Below are 17346 nucleotides of genomic sequence, written 5' to 3'. Positions count from 1 at the left end.
ATCCTTTCCTCGAAATGTCTGTCTCCCTGGGCACAGTTCCTATAACTGAGGTCTGGAGGAGGGGCATAGAGGGAGGAGCCAGTTCACACCCTTGAAAAGTCTTAACGTGCCCATGTCTTTTTACTGAACTTTGGCTTTTTGGATTTTACATGCCCTCTACTATCACATTGGGCATCGGTCTTGGCAGACGACGTTGATGGCATTTCATGTTCTATGTCATGGCTAGTGGCAGCAGCTTCAGCACTAGGAGGAAATGGTTCTTGATCTTTCCCTATTTTATCCTCCAAATGTTTGTTCTCCATTATTTTCCTGGAGTTATATAACACAATATGCGGCACAGGAATGACTGATGACTGATGCACAGGACACTACCACTGGTCTGATGCAGGACAACACAGCAACACTGTAAGTGACTTGTTATTATACAGAAGCACTGGACATATGGCAGCAGAGGACACCACCACTGTGACTGGACAGATTCAGCACAAGACACGGACACTGAGGACACTGAGAACGGAGACACGTCCTCTCTCTACACTCTCCAATGCCAGAGTAAAAATGGCGGGGACGCGCGGCTCCTTATATGGAATCCAAACCCCGCGATAATCCGACAGTGGGATGATGACATTTTGCCTCATTCTGGTTTCCGAGTCAGGCGGGAAAACCCGAGCCTGGCTCTGATCCGGACTCGTGTAAGGAGGTTCGGTAGGGTTCGGATCTCAGGGATCCGAACCCGCTCATCTCTATAGCAAACAAAGCATCTACTATAAATCAATTGCTCGCACCTGCTCAAAGGCTCGTGTCACTGCCACTGGACTCCCCCCACTCGTGTCACTGCCACTGGACTCCCCCCACTCGTGTCACTGCCACTGGACTCCCCCCACTCGTGTCACTGCCACTGGACTCCCCCCACTCGTGTCACTGCCACTGGACTCCCCCCACTCGTGTCACTGCCACTGGACTCCCCCCACTCGTGTCACTGCCACTGGACTCCCTCCCCCCACTCGTGTCACTGCCACTGGACTCCCCCCACTCGTGTCACTGCCACTGGACTCCCTCCCCCCACTCGTGTCACTGCCACTGGACTCCCCCCACTCGTGTCACTGCCACTGGACTCCCCCCACTCGTGTCACTGCCACTGGACTCCCCCCACTCGTGTCACTGCCACTGGACTCCCCCCACTCATGTCACTGCCACTGGACTCACCCCACTCGTGTCACTGGCACTGGACTCACCCCACTTGTGTCACTGCCACTGGACTCCCCCCCCCCCCCCCCCCCTCACGGTGCATGGTTGAGGTGAAAGCCAATGTCTCTTACCAGCCTGGTCGGTGGTAGAACACCATAGGAGACACCAAAATGACGTCCAGTCCAGAGAACCAGCTCACACACAATACGCCATGATGCTCCACGGCAAAAACTGCATTTTCATAATAAACCTGCAGAACTGAGAAATTCAAGGAAATCAATTTTAACAGATGGGGCAAAATAATGTGGAATTGGTGGCTATGATGCACTGCAGGGGGTGCTGACCTGGACCAACGTTCCCGGGCCCTTGACACAAAGAAGGACCTGGAAGGGCCGGGCTGGTCATAGAGGGGTGAAAGAAGAAACACCTACCAAAAATACACCACATGCCCCTGACCAAGCGTATGAAGTGCATGGCTGCCCGCAGTACCGGCCTCCGGTGTAGCGAGACCCGCTGTATCCAGACAAACATGACAATCTAATGGCAGCACGACACAGATCAGTTGGGATGTAGGAAATAACGAGACACCCTCTGGCAATAATGGCAGCGTTGTGAGGGTCCCATGAATACTGTTATTTACATAGCGATGGTCTACGATAGGGCTCAGGGGGCTTTACGGAGAGTATGAACATAATACAGAGGGTGAACGCAGAGTAACTGCTGCAGAGTCAGGCCGCCCCGCTAGAAGTTCTGCAGCACGCTGTAGCCATGCTCGCTGCGCAATGTAACGTATGAAGAGGTGAAAAGTGACAAAACACACACAAAACCCCCCCAAAAATATTGTGTATACCTTTTTTGTGTCGACCATTTCCATGTCGATCTTTTGACCCTGCTGACATAATGCATGTCTACCATTAGTGGTAGACCTATTGACTGTAGACCTTTAGTGTGTGAGGCTATGGGGGCAGTGTGTGTGTGTGCAGAGCCAGATTATAGACAGGGTGGTTGGGGAGGTCGTCCAGGGGCCCCCACACATTGGGGGCCCCCACATTTTGGCAAACAGCCCCAGTCCAGCTCCCCGTGCACCCTCTCTGGCCGGCTCTGAGTGCCAGCAGCACAGGAAGGATTTTATCACTGAGATGGAGACAGCTTTGTCTTCGTCTCTACAGTGAGCCCCACCCCCTCAGGGACATAATGCTGTGATTTGTGGGTGTATGGAAAAGGGGTGGGGCCTAATGCAGTGAAGTGCCCGCCCTATCAGTGACTTGATGCCGCAGTGTAACAGGTCTCTCTCTCTCCCTGACACCTTCTCTATCTCTCGCCTTCTCCGCCTCTCTCTCTCATTCCCTGACACCCTCTCCATCGCTCCGGCACCCTCTCTCTCTTCCTCTCCCTGACGCCCCTGGGGCAGTGTGTATATGAGGATATGAGGCAGTGTGTGTATATGAGGATATGGGGCAGTGTGTGTATATGAGGATATGGGGCAGTGTGTATATTAGGATATGGGGCAGTGTGTGTATATGAGTATATGGGGCAGTGTGTATATGAGGCTATGGGGCAGTGTGTATATGAGGATATGGGGCAGTGTGTGTATATGAGTATATGGGGCAGTGTGTGTGTGTGTGTGTGTGTGTGTGTGTGTGTGTGTGTGTGTGTGTGTGTGTGTGTGTGTGTGTGTGTGTGTGAGGCAGGGAGGTTTTACCAAAATGCGTCCAAATCCAAAACATGGCTGCGGAACCGAATCCAAAACACAAAACCTGAAAAATTTCCGGTGCACATCTCTAGTTTTAATGAAGAATCCATTCACACAGCCGATCGCAAGGAGATTGACAGGAAGAGGGCATATGTGAGTGGCAACTGACTGTTTTCTGGGTCCCTGAACATTTTTTGTCGGATTCGGGTGTGTTTTGGATTCGGGTAAGACACTCCCCACATGAGACACCCCCCGGATGAGACACCCCCCACATGAGACACTCCTCAGATGAGACACCCCCCAGATGAGACACCCCCCACATGAGACACCCCCCGGATGAGACACCCCCACATGAGACACCCCCCAGATGAGACACCCCCCACATGAGATACCCCCCACATGAGACACTCCTCAGATGAGACACCCCCCAGATGAGAAACCCCCCGGATGAGACACCCCCCGGATGAGACACCCCCCAGATGAGAAACCCCCCGGATGAGACACCCCCCGGATGGGGATGCACACTACAGGCTCCACAATAGCAGAGGCCGCTGCAGTGAGACGTTCTGGGCCGGCGTTCCGGGTTCCCAGCCCCAAGGATACGATATGTTAAGTGAAGGAAACCATAGCCAATAAGATGACAGACGGGTCAGCTACTAAATGACCTGCGACCTGTGTAATAACTGCCCCATGACAGGCGTGGACCCCTGTGGAATACAATGTTCTGTGTGTAGGGGTACCCAGGAATGGAGTGACTACGGTGCAGAGAGACAGCGGAACTCAGACCCAGCGTGTGACATCTCTCCTCTCAGAGTTACTCTCTAACCAGTGAGAAGTAAAATGGTGACACTGTGATAAACCTGCGCTGCATAGCGACGGGATGGTGTGAAAAAAGTGATCACACGGGCGATCGCATGATGACTGACAGGAAGAGGGCGTTTGTGGGTGACAACTGACCATTTTCTGGGAGTGGCTAGAAAAACGCAGGTGTGTCCATGCGTTTGCAGGGCGGGTGTCTGACGTCAATTCCGGCCCCGGATAGGCTGAAGTGATCGCAGCGGCTGAGTAAGTCCTGGGCTGCGCAGAGACTGCACAAGATCTGTTTGTACCGCTCGGCTACACATGCGATCGCACACTTACACAGCGAAAATACTGTACACTCCCCTATGGGCAGCGACTATCTGATCGCAGGACAGCAAAAACCGCCTGCTAGCGCTCAGGTGTGATTTAGACCAAGGGTTTGCAGGACGACGGGGTAACACCAGTGCAGACAAGCATCCTATGTGAATCACTCCGGCCGTTCCCCTTGTGCTGAATAAGAGTTTCTCTATCGCAGAACTCGCCGGCGCGCTGACAGTGATTTTCATCATCTAAACGGCAAAACAAAACTTGGCCCGGCCGCCGCTGTATAAATGAATGTCAGCTTTAATAAACAGCAAATTGTGTTCTTTCTAAAAAAGCGGATTCATATACGGGAATAAGCTGCATTTATAGCCAAAAAAAAAATTGCAGTGTTTATAATTGCCGGAGAATGAATGGAGGTCGCACATAGCGGGGGAAGGAATCGGATTAGGGTTAGCATACAGAAACCGTGCATTACGTTCTAAGGAGAAAACGCAGGACAGGAAATATACATACACTGCACACATGTATATATAATATATATATATATATATATATCTTTTGTCGTATGCTGGTGTAAAGCGATTACCTGAGTTCTCTTGGAATGGAATCTGCAGTTTCCATGACTGATCTTTGGCAGACACTATTACAGAATAGACTGACAGGATGTGCTCTGCAGTGTGGTATATGTGCGCTTTATATAAATAACTGATAAGAAGAATATTAATGACTCCCTGCAAGCTTTGCTATAATAGGATTACAGACACACAAGCATTTGCATTTGGACTTCAGACCACACAGAGGTGACTGATTGCTGCTGGTTAATACAAGATTTGACAATTAATAAGAACTTTGATAAAAGGTTTTACAATATTGACCACAAGCTATATGTCTCACGAAATCGAAAATATCCGTTCTTGGGAATTCATGTGAGAACAATCTATATATTGAGCATAATGGCCTGCCCTTGTATGTTGTGTCATTTTTTCAAAATCTCATCTGAGAAAATGATTCTTATCGTCGTAAGATGAAAATTCAATTATTTGAGAACACCCCTGAAGAAGTTGCCATAGACGAAACGCGTTGGTTGAAACTTTTTTATACAATAACAGAGCATTACATAGGGCTTGCAAACCCTCGTATTGTTGACATCTGTTTGAAGTATTTAGATAAAACAAATGAATTTTTTAAATATTTTATTCTAATTTTAATAAAAACTGTTTTTATACATTGGGTGTATTTATATACTGTATAGGGTCACAATAATCTATCCTCTGTTCATATCCTTGATAAAAACATCTATTGAATGAGAGCGCTTCCCAAAAAACTATTTCTACATATATATATATATATATATATATATATATATATATATATATAAAGGAAAAATGGCGCCCAGGGATTTACAAATACCCTTATACAAAGACTATTGCTTAACAAGTTTCGCAATCAATATATATACAAGTTGTTTAAAACATATAACGGACTGATCTTTTCATAAAAATGTATTAAAACAATTATACAGAAACATGAAGTGTATCCATCATTATTACATGTACATTATGATGTAATTTCTCCTACAGAGATCCATCAATGCGATATAGAGGAAAGAAGGCAACTTTTCTGTTGTATCTTTATTCTTCCTCATTTAATTTTCGGAGATAACATCAACAAGAAATATGGTTAACCAACGCGTTTCGTCTAGGAACTAGACTTCATCAGGGGTGCGTCTAGAAATTATAGAACAACTATTCAATAAAATATACAAATACATAAAATTCATAAAAATACATAAGAAAATATACAAACAGTCCGAAAAGGCAAGGATGGGCAAGACAAGGAAAAAACCAAAACATGGAATGAGCAGTTGATAATCTTACATAATTAGTCAAGACATAAAATCCTTTTCGGTGAACAATATTTATGAATAACATTTTAAGGTCTTGACTAATTATGTAAGATTATCAACTGCTCATTCCATGTTTTGGTTTTTTCCTCGTCTTGCCCATCCTTGCCTTTTCGGACTGTTTGTATATTTTCTTATGTATTTTTATGAATTTTATGTATTTGTATATTTTATTGAATAGTTGTTCTATAATTTAAAGACGCACCCCTGATGAAGTCTAGTTCCTAGACGAAACGCGTTGGTTAACCATATTTCTTGTTGATGTTAGCTCCGAAAATTAAATGAGGAAGAATAAAGATACAACAGAAAAGTTGCCTTCTTTCCTCTATATCGCATTGATGGATCTCTGTAGGAGAAATTACATCATAATGTACATGTAATAATGATGGATACACTTCATGTTTCTGTATAATTGTTTTAATACATTTTTATGAAAAGAACAGTCCATTATATGTTTTAAACAACTTGTATATATATTGATTTCGAAACTTGTTAAGCAATAGTCTTTGTATAAGGGTACAGGCTGAGTATCCCTTATCCAAAATGCTTGGGACCAGAGGTATTTTGGATATCGGATTTTTCCGTATTTTGGAATAATTGCATACCATAATGAGATATCATGGTAATGGGACCTAAATCTAAGCACACAATTCATTTATGTTTCATATACACCTTATACACACAGCCTGAAGGTCATTAAATACAATATTTTGAATAACTTTGTGTATTAAACAAAGTTTGTGTACATTGAGCCATCAAAAAACAAAGGTTTCACTCTCTCACTCTCACTCAAAAAAGTCCGTATTTCGGAATATTCCGTATTTCGGAATATTTGGATATGGGATACTCAACCTGTATTTGTAAATCCCTGGGCGCCATTTTTTCTCTATTTCTATATTATATCTTCTTTGTTCAGTTCCTCCTAACAAGGAACTCAGAGGAACCAGGCAGCCCATCCTAGAGATAATCCAATCTAATTGCTTATTTAGAAACCAATTAGGGCAGGAGGAGAGTGTTTGTGGAGTGTATATATATACACTGCTCAAAAAAATAAAGGGAATACTAAAATAACACATTCTAGATCTGAATGAATGAAATATTCTTATTAAATACTTTGTTCTTTACATAGTTGAATGTGCTGACAACAAAATCACACACAAATTATCAATGGAAATCAAATTGATTAACCCATGGAGGTCTGGATTTGGAGTCACCCTCAAAAGTAAAGTGGAAAAACACACTACAGGCTGATCCAACTTTGATGTAATGTCCTTAAAACAAGTCAAAATGAGGCTCAGTAGTGTGTGTGGCCTCCATGTGTTATTTTAGTGTTCCCTTTATTTTTTTGAGCAGTATATATATATATACAGGTTGAGTATCCCATATCCAAATATTCCGAAATACGGAATATTCCGAAATACGGACTTTTTTGAGTGAGAGTGAGAGAGTGAAACCTTTGTTTTTTGATGGCTCAATGTACACAAACTTTGTTTAATACACAAAGTTATTCAAAATATTGTATTTAATGACCTTCAGGCTGTGTGTATAAGGTGTATATGAAACATAAATGAATTGTGTGAATATAGACACACTTTGTTTAATGCACAAAGTTATAAAAAATATTGGCTGAAATGACCTTCAGGCTGTGTGTATAAGGTGTATATGTAACATAAATGCATTCTGTGCTTAGATTTAGGTCCCATCACCATAATATCATTATGGTATGCAATTATTCCAAAATACGGAAAAATCCCATATCCAAAATACCTCTGGTCCCAAGCATTTTGGATAAGGGATACTCAGCCTTTGTATATATATATATATATATATATATTGTGTACAAAAGGTGCAGATAGCGCTACAACCTGAATATTCTATAACCAGATATCCCTAAAATGGGAGATCATAAATTACGCATGAGTTAGTGCAAAACAAAATTATTTTAAAATTAGTTTAAAATTAATAAAAACACTCCCAAGGTTAATGGTGTCGCAACCAGATTTCAAAATGTCCAATTCCCAAAGGAACTCAGATTTCAAAATTGTTCTAGTGGTAAATCGGTTGCGCCTTCAGTGTTTGTATGTAAATTGTTGCAAATCCTTGAGTGATAGTTAAAATGTGCGTACCAGACATACGTAGAACATTCGCCTTGTTTGAGGTATCTTTGCATCTGGATAATCCTTACTCGTACTGATTCTCCATTCCCATCCGTCCAAGCGTTGGTGTGGAGTTTGTACGTATATGCAAAAAATGTGTGTCAGAATGCTGCTCTTAAACAAAGTGACTTGGTGCTATATTTCGTGCAACTTTAACAGTAAAGTGAATATGTGCAAAGAAAAGTGCTGTACGTGCTTGTTATATATATATATATGAATAAAAATATGAATAAATACGAATAAATATTTTATTTTACTAGCAGTGTGCAAATTCCCTTAGGTAATGTGCTTATATACCACTTATTGAGGGTGCAACACCATATGGCTCAGTAGTCAAAAGGAGCACTTACATCTAGAGTTGAAATGATTTAATAGGATGCTGCCATCATTCCATCATCAGACTTATGGACCTTAAAAAAAGGGTTCCCATGTGGGATGGAAAAAAGCCTCTGATAGTGTAGTATTATTTAAAAAACATTTAATAATACATAAAACGACAAAAAACATACAGATGGACTCGTACAATTTTAAAAATGCATATAAGCTTATCTGTTAATTCCTCAGATAGGAGCGGAGTGCCGGTATATGCCCAACGCGTTTCGTCCCTTAGTTCATATCTGGGACTTCCTCAGGGGTCAATGTATGTTTTTTGTCGTTTTATGTATTATTAAATGTTTTTTAAATAATACTACACTATCAGAGGCTTTTTTCCATCCCACATGGGAACCCTTTTTTTAAGGTCCATAAGTCTGATGATGGAATGATGGCAGCATCCTATTAAATCATTTCAACTCTAGATGTAAGTGCTCCTTTTGACTACTGAGCCATATGGTGTTGCACCCTCAATAAGTGGTATATAAGCACATTACCTAAGGGAATTTGCACACTGCTAGTAAAATAAAATATTTATTCGTATTTATTCATATTTTTATTCATATATATATATAACAAGCACGTACAGCACTTTTCTTTGCACATATTCACTTTACTGTTAAAGTTGCACGAAATATAGCACCAAGTCACTTTGTTTAAGAGCAGCATTCTGACACACATTTTTTGCATATACGTACAAACTCCACACCAACGCTAGGACGGATGGGAATGGAGAATCAGTACGAGTAAGGATTATCCAGATGCAAAGATACCTCAAACAAGGCGAATGTTCTACGTATGTCTGGTACGCACATTTTAACTATCACTCAAGGATTTGCAACAATTTACATACAAACACTGAAGGCGCAACCGATTTACCACTAGAACAATATATATATATATATATATATATCTCGTAGGCACTATACTGTATATAATTGCTGAGTACATATATAGTGACCAATTACAGAAGCAGGTGAGCAGTGATGGGGGTGGGACCAAGCTCACTGTGTCATTAGGACCCACCCCCTCGTGGGTAAAATGTCATGATTGGTTCGTTTTTGCATAGGAGCAGGACTAAAATGACTGGATTAGCATAGATTTGCGTCATCAGGCCCCACCCCCTCTAACCGGTGACCGCAGATTTCCTGTATGGTCTAAACATTCTTCCCACTACACTAGGAATGTGGGAGGGGTGCCCACTCTTCCGGGGGTGCTGTGGAATACCCGAAAAACCGTACGTCTCCCGTAGGAACCGGGACAGTAGAAAAGTACGATTATATCAGAATTATTTCTTGTATTTAACATATGAAAAAGCAAAAGCAGATTATTGGTTCCAGTCTGAAGTCCAGGCAAAACGCGTTGGAACTACTTCATGCCCGACTCCGTGGTTTATACGGCTGTACATTGTATGTGCGCTACTTACCATCTGTCTGCTGTTTTATGGAGTTTTCTTCCTTTATTTTTGTGTATTAAATATACTGCTTTATACCATCAAAGGTATCTGTGCATTATGGTATAAGGTATTGGGGCCCTCGGTGCGTCTAGATATTATACAAGCGTCGTCATTTATAGCAAGATACTGGTTTTATAATACGCACAATGTTATGATCATTTTCTGTTGTTGTCTCCCTTCTTATAGCAAATGATTGTGGTCTGAGGATAAGAGATATACTGTAAGGTAAGTCGTCATCTGTGTCACTGTGTGTAGCACTTACTGTACCTTTATAGCACTTTATATTATGTGTATGGGTGGCACTTCATTTACCGGCTGTCGGGGATGCCGGCGCTCAGCATACCGACGCCAGGATCCCAACCGCCGGTATACTGACAACAATTCTGACACGACACCCCTGGAGGGAGAATAAAGAGCATGGCGAGCGCAGCAAGCCAGCAAGGGGCACTTCTGCGCTCACCCTGCTGCCGGCATTCCGGCGGTAGGGATCCTGGCGCCGACGAATCATACTACATCCATGTGTATATGTGTAATTCACCATTATACTCTGCTAGTACCTACAGTAGCTGCAACGCAAGAAGTGCGACGTCCTCTACAGCGCAAAACTTTACTTATTCATGTAGGTGTTTGTATACAAGTGCCAGGATCACCTGCTTTTGTGAGTGTGTATATATATATATATATATATATATATATATATAGATAGATACACACACTTGTATATACAGGAACATATACTAATTTCAGACATAATGATTGAAGCATGCAGGGGTCTCAATAAAAATATTAATTAAAAAAGTATTTATTTTGTCCACAGCCACTGTAATAATGAATATCGCCACGGGCAGTTGTATAGAGATGTCACGGGCGGCGTGAAATCGCCGGAGGGGCGGGATATTGATTTTGGATGATTTTTTTTGAATCACTTACCAGGAATGGCTTTGCCTTGTGATTGCCCTTTCTAAAATATCCGCCATCGTACAGCATCCCGCCGTTTCGGTGATCTCAGACTCCATGACGCGCCGCCGCATATCTCTGTGCTGCAACCTGATGCGCAGTTTTCCTTTACCAGAACGTCCGGCGTTGTCCTTGTTCTAACTTCTCAGACAAGCTGATGTAAACGGCTTCTCCAACGTATCTGCTGGAAATGCTCCTTACTGTGCAGAAACATACAGGTCTGAGACTTAAGGGGCCGATGTGTACGGAGGTGTGCGCTGAGCGAGTGGGGGGAGCTCACTTCACCCAGCGATGAAGTGAGCGATCTGACTAGATTTGGCCAATCTAGAGTCAGCGATAACGACGCACGGGGCCGCACATCGCTATCGCTATGGGGCATACACAGTGGCGTAAGTTCGTCCTAGACGCCCGGAGGCAATATAAATACAGGTGCCCCCCTATATAGAGGCAAAAAAATAAAATGATATATATATTATATATATATACACACCACACCAATATTGATCCTGCAGGCTATATATATATATTTATATATATATATCCTGCCATTCTTTGCAAGCATAATGGCGTATGCATGAAGAAATTTCCAAAGGACAGCTCTTGCGGTGAGAGCTATTCTTTGCCATGATACAGTAGAACTTCCCGGTGTATGATCCGGAGTCCTATCTGTGCATGCGTGGGCTGATGCGCCCCACTGGGGGGGTGCTGGGAGGGGTCCAATGGGAAATGTGATAGAAGCCCATCTAAAGATGGTGTTGCCCACCGCATCCAAGCCCTGGGGTCTAGGGTTGGTGGATAAGTAGTAAGCCGCCAAACCTCTGAAAACTGCATTTTTGGAGGTTTGGCTGCATTTTTAACCTTGTGCTAATGATACATCCCAGCAGACCAGTGCCAGTTTAGGGTCCACATGGGCCTGGAGCTGAAAGTGAGTCTATTATGTGACCTATACTGCGGGAGGGGAGGCAATCATTTTGCTGGCTGTCGGGATTCCTAGCGGTCAGGATACCGACACCAGAATACTGTCTCACAGGTCTTATTCCCATTCGTGGGTGTCCACAACACCAATAGAGTGGGATGGGAACCACCGAGACCACTGCGTTGCGAGCGCAACAAGCAAGGGCCTTCATTGCGCATGCTCCCTGCCAGCATTCTGACGGACGGGATGCTGCTGTCAGGATGCTGACAGACGGCATCCCGTCTGTCGGTAAAACATATGTATTCCCTGCGGAAGGACAATTAATTTTGGGAGGAAGATGGGGAGGGATGGTCGCGGGCGGGCAGAAGGACTTGGCAAATGGGGGGGGGGGGCAGATGGAGTAACAGAGGTCTGGAGGACGGGATGAGGCAGAATGGGGGTCATTGTATATATGACAAAAATGCAGATTCATTAAACGGGCATTGAAACGTTGCACTACTTCAATTGGTGTCAGTGTGCAAATCATTGGAGTGCCGCACCACCTCTATTTTGCTAAACTACTTTGCTGTGAGGGCACCCAATGTATTAGTCTATTATGTGGCTGTGCCAGACCCCTACCTCAATCTATATATACAAACATACATACAGTATACTGGCAGTGCACTTATGCAGGGAGAAAGGGAGCATAGATGGATACCTTGTGTAGTGAAAGAAGGCTCTTCTCTCCTCCCCAATTACCGGAGGCAGAGCGCAATTAGGAAGTGGAATACAAGGCAAGCGTGGTACCAGCTCTTAAACACCGCCTCGCATGTGTGTCCATCCATCCCGTCCCCCCCTTCCCCACAGCAGCGGGGCAACGGTAGCAGCAGCTCCTCTCCTACCTCCCACAGCAGGCGCGCACCAGCGTACTCTCCTGGGGTTTGCGCTGTGGTGGCGGCTTACAGGAATGAGTCAGTTCAGTGACGTAACTAGAAATTTTTCTCCTCCAAGCCAAAAAATTATTCCCCCCCTCCCTCCATAATTGGCAGTATAGAGTGTGTGGCTTCGTTGGGATGGGCGTAGCTTACCATAAAGGGGCGTGACATTGCAGGAAAAGACTGCGTTATACCCCAGTTTTCCAACCTGCACGCCCAGACGGGAGAGAAAAATAATCCTGATTCATGCCCCTTACATTATTTGTAATTTTTCCTCCTTATAGTAATGCCCAGTATACATTATGCCACATACTGCAGTGGCCCTTAGACATTATGCCACACACAATAATGCACATGACACAATATGCACACACTGTAATGCCCCCGACACATTATGCCACACACCGTAATGCCTGTGACACATTATGCCACACACCGTAATGCCTGTGACACATTATGCCACACACCGTAATGCCTGTGACACATTATGACAGGAATCGCAATGCCCGTTATACATTATGCTACACACTGCAATGCCCCTGATACATTATACCACACACCGTAATGCCTGTGACACATTATGACAGGAATCGCAATGCCAGTTATACATTATGCTACACACTGCAATGCCCTTGATACATTATAGCACATACAATGTCTGTGACACAGTATGACACACACCACAATGAGCCTGAGACATTATACCACATATCACAATGCCCGCGATATAGTATACCATACACCGTAATGCCCGACACATTATGACACACAGCGCAATGTCCGTGATACATTATGCCACACACCGTAATGCCCATTACACATTAAGTTCTACAGTAAGGCTTCTAATTACTTTTAAATTACCTGCTCGTTGCCAGGGGTTTCATGCTCTTGGTTCCATGCACGGTGCCAGGGGTTTTCATGCTCAGGGTGTCATGCTCGTTGCTAGGGGGTAGTGCTTGTTGCTAGGGCCGTGCTCCCAGTGCCACATATGCCCCCAGTGCCAGATATTCCCCCACAGTGCCAGGTATATGCCTCCAGTGCCAGGTACATGCCCCCAGTGCCAAATATACCCCCCCCAGTGCCACATATGCCGCCTCAGTGCCTGCTTCCCCCAGTGCCAAATATTCCACCACAGTGCCACATATGCCCCCTCAGTGCCTACTCCCCCACAGTGCCAGCTATATGCCCCCAGTGCCAGATATTCCTCCACAGTGCCAGGCATATGCCCCAGTGCCAGATATTCCCCCACAGGGCCAGGTATATGCCCCCAGTGCCAGATCTTCCCCCACAGTGCCAGGTGTATGCCCCCAGTGCCAGATCTTCCCCCACAGTGCCAGGTGTATGCCCCCAGTGCCAGATATTCCCCAACAGGGCCAGGTATATGCGCCCAGTGCCAGGTATATGCCCCCAGTGCCAGATCTTCCCCCACAGTGCCAGGTATATGCCCCCAGTGCCAAATATACCCCCCTCCCCAGTGCCACATATGCCCCCCGCCCCAGTGCCAGGTCTTCCCCCCAGTGCCAGGTATATGCCCCCCAGTGCCAGGTCTTCCCCCACAGTGCCAGGTATATGCCCCCCAGTGCCAGGTATATGCCCCCCAGTGCCAGGTCTTCCCCCACAGTGCCATGTATATGCCCCCCAGAGCCAGGTCTCCCCCCCCCCAGTGCCAGGTATATGCCCCCCAGTGCCAGGTCTTCCCCCACAGTGCCAGGTATATGCCCCCCAGTGCCAGGTCTTCCCCCACAGTGCCAGGTATATGCCCCCCAGTGCCAGGTATATGCCCCCCAGTGCCAGGTCTTCCCCCACAGTGCCATGTATATGCCCCCCAGAGCCAGGTCTCCCCCCCCCAGTGCCAGGTATATGCCCCCCAGTGCCAGGTCTTCCCCCACAGTGCCATGTATATGCCCCCCAGAGCCAGGTCTCCCCCCCCCAGTGCCAGGTATATGCCCCACAGTGCCAGGTCTTCCCCCACAGTGCCATGTATATGCCCCCCAGTGCCAGGTATATGCCCCCCAGTGCCAGGTCTTCCCCCCCCCCCCAGTGCCAGGTATATGCCCCCCAGTGCCAGGTATATGCCCACAGTGCCTGCTACCCCCCCTTCCCCCCTTGTGTTGGAGGGACACGGAGCGCATAGAGCGTCTCTCCTGTGTCCCTCCCTGGCTCTCTCCCCCGGCCGGTCTAATACAGGAAGTGCCGGTTCGTGAGCCAATCAGAGCTCACGAACGGCACTTCCTGTATTAGACGGACCGGCCGGGGGAGAGAGCCAGGGAGGGACACAGGAGAGACGTTCTATGCACTCTGTGTCCCTCCAACACAGCAGGGAGGGAGACCGCAGATTGACATGCGGACGCTCGTCCGCATGTCAATCTGTGTAAAGTCAGTGGCGCCACTGCGAGGCGCCCTCTTCAGGTTAGGAGCCCGGCGGCAGCCGACTCCGCTGCCTCCCGGACTTCCGCACCTGGGCATACACATGGAGAGATCCGTGTTTACCTTCTATGCAATCTAGTTAGATCTCTCCGTGTGTACCCCCCTTTACTTTCACCAATATGTGAGGCTAATCTTCCTCGCTAGACGTTCATCGTCTGCAGATCCGCTCTGTCAGTCCCTCCATTGGTTACCTGTATTCTACCGTATTCAATATAAAATACTTTTACTCACACACAAGGCCATTAACAATACTACACCAACATACATCACTTCTCTCATCTCATAATATCTCCCAACCCGACCTCTCCGCTCTGCACAAGATCTGCGTCTCTCTTCCACACTCATTACTCGCTCACACTCACAATGCAGGACTATCTTTGCACTACACCCACTCTGTGGAATCCCCTCCCACGCACAATAAGACTCTCCTCTACTCTAAAAACCTTCAAGCGTTCCCTGAAAACTCACCTCTTCAGGCAGCTTATCACATCCTGGAACCACCCACATCACCTTCATAAACCTTCCTATCAAATTGCATCCACTCTGCACCGTCCACACATATCCTCATATATCTTCTCATTCTGCACTTTCCCTTCCTCCTGACCCTGGTTCATCATCTCTGTGTGACCATATCGTACAGCCCACCTAGAACCTCTGCAGTCTGGTGGACAACTATGTAATAGATAGCACCTATTCTTGTGTATAAATGCCTCTTTCCCTATAGAGTGTAATATTCAGAGCAGGGCCTTCCTACCTCTATGTCTCTGTTATTACCCAGTTATGTGCTATTACTGTAGTTTCCAATTGTAAAGTGCAACAGAATATGCTGCGCTCATTGGCGTTTCTATAATGGGTGCAGTGTGTGTGGTGTACACGGGCCCCTGAGTCCAGAAGGGGCCCCCACCACGCACAATGCACCCATTTATAAAATACTTACCCCTCCGAAGTCCAGCGCCGGCATCCACAGCGCCGCTAGAACACAGTGAAAATGGCCCAGCGGCCATTTTCACGGCGTTCTGCACATGCGCAGTAGAGAGATCTCAGGGAAAATGACCGCCACGCCATTTTCCCGGAGATCTGCGCATGCGCAGTAGAGTCTGAGCCCTCTAGTGCTCAGACTCTACAGCGCTCTGGGCAGAGAACACGGGCCTCCTCCTCTCTTAAAACGCCCCTGGCTGCGCTATATAAGAAACTTCTAATGATGTGGAGATGTGGGGATGTGGGGATATGGAGATGTGGAGATGTGGGGATGTGGCGATGTGGAGATGTGGGGATGTGGGGATGTGGAGATGTGGAGATGTGGAGATGAGGGGATGTGGCGATGTGGAGATGTGGGGATGTGGGGATGTGGAGATGTGGGGATGTGGAGATGTGGAGATGTGGGGATGTGGGGATGTGGAGATGTGGGGATGTGGGGATGTGGAGATGTGGAGATGTGGGGATGTGGGGATGTGGAGATGTGGAGATGTGGAGATGTGGAGATGTGGGGATGTGGGGATGTGGAGATGTGGGGATTAGGGGATATGGAGATGTGGAGATGAGGGGATGTGGCGATGTGGAGATGTGGGGATGTGGGGATGTGGGGATGTGGGGATGTGGAGATGTGGAGATGTGGGGATGTGGGGATGTGGAGATGTGGGGATGTGGGGATGTGGAGATGTGGAGATGTGGGGATGTGGGGATGTGGAGATGTGGGGATGTGGGGATGTGGGGATGTGGAGATGTGGAGATGTGGGGATGTGGGGATGTGGGGATATGGAGATGTGGAGATGTGGAGATGTGGGGATGTGGGGATGTGGAGATGTGGAGATGTGGAGATGTGGGGATGTGGAGATGTGGGGATGTGGGGTTGTGGAGATGTGGAGATGTGGGGATGTGGAGATGTGGGGATGTGGGGTTGTGGAGATGTGGAGATGTGGGGATGTGGAGATGTGGGGATGTGGGGATGTGGAGATGTGGGGATGTGGGGTTGTGGAGATGTGGGGTTGTGGAGATGTGGGGTTGTGGGGATGTGGAGATATGGGGATGTGAGGTTGTGGGGTTGTGGGGATATGGGGATGTGGAGATATGGGGATGTGAGGTTGTGGAGATGTGGGGTTGTGGGGATGTGGGGATGTGGGGATGTGGAGATATGGGGATGTGGGGTTGTGGAGATGTGGGGTTGTGGGGATGTGGAGATGTGGAGATGTGGGATGTGGCGATGTGGGGATGTGGCGATGTGGAGATGTGGAGATGTGGG

The sequence above is a fragment of the Pseudophryne corroboree genome, chromosome 4 (genome assembly GCF_028390025.1).
Source record: "Pseudophryne corroboree isolate aPseCor3 chromosome 4, aPseCor3.hap2, whole genome shotgun sequence".
NCBI classification, from domain to species: Eukaryota; Metazoa; Chordata; class Amphibia; order Anura; family Myobatrachidae; genus Pseudophryne; species Pseudophryne corroboree.
Note: the sequence above shows the minus strand (reverse complement) of the source record.